This window comes from Micropterus dolomieu, linkage group LG01, assembly GCF_021292245.1.
Source record: "Micropterus dolomieu isolate WLL.071019.BEF.003 ecotype Adirondacks linkage group LG01, ASM2129224v1, whole genome shotgun sequence".
Classification (NCBI taxonomy): Eukaryota; Metazoa; Chordata; class Actinopteri; order Centrarchiformes; family Centrarchidae; genus Micropterus; species Micropterus dolomieu.
The window spans coordinates 2,549,479-2,550,545 of record NC_060150.1 but is presented as its reverse complement, the minus strand read 5'-3'; positions in this window follow the sequence as shown (position 1 = coordinate 2,550,545).

The following is a 1,067-nucleotide window of genomic DNA, read 5'->3' as shown; positions in this document are numbered from 1 at the left end:
GTTGAACTGTTGCCGAAAACTGATTGCCGTCTGCTGGAGCTGTATTGTCCAGTCCCTTCAATCACTTTCTGACAAGTGAAATAGCCTACTGCATTTTTGGGTTGTATTGGCCATTTAAAGGTATTTTAAGAGGTAAAAAAGTACTAGGTGAGCTATAATCTGTTCTGAATGAAATCAACTAATTTCAGGGCAGAAATAACCTTTCAGTCAATAACAAAAGGCTTCAATCATTTTCTGGCGTGAAGTGAAATACTGCATTTTATGAGTTGTATTGGCCATTTAAAGGTAATATAAGAGGTAAAAAAGAGTGGATTGGTTGGTAGGTCTACACAGCAAGTAAAATAGGATAACTGCAAAATTGTCTTCATTTTATATCTAAGTTGGCAGTAAGTCATGTTAATTAGGCTACAGCCTGTTTTCCAAATATAAACAAAGATATTACACATAGGCCTACCAACATCACTTTTCGTCTTTATGACGCGTTTTCTTTGTGATGTCACAAGTAAAGGAAGTGAAGGGCTGGACTACAAACGAGCTGTTTTCAAGCGTTCAGAGCAGAGTTTTCTGTGGAAGATGGGAACTCCCTTTGGGCTGGACTTTGGGCTTTTTTTACTCTGCAAACCTGTTACAAGCACAAAAAAGAAATATAACTCAATGAAGAAGAGGGGAAAAGCCAAAAAGCATAATACCACCTCTTTAAAAAAAGGAAAAAACAATGTTTTGATCGGGCCAGTGAGTTGCTAGTTCAACTGTCTCGACTTTTTCCTGGCCCCGGGCCACCGGGCCACCATTATTGTCAAGCCCTCTATTTAGATTGCTAGATATCTGTATGCCACTGATCGATGGCTGATTTGCCCCCAGTCACAACCCAACTGTCTGAGTTCGGGCTTTAAATTGTGTAGTGTGAACTAGTCTTGACTGCGGATTATAGCCTCTCATAGCTTAACTGTAACTTTACTTGGCTAAACACAGGACTGTGTAGCTTTTGATCAATGTACATTTTTCACTGAGATTTATTCCTGTGACCCTTTAACTTGAGGTTATCGTGTTCTCAGCCAACGCCACAC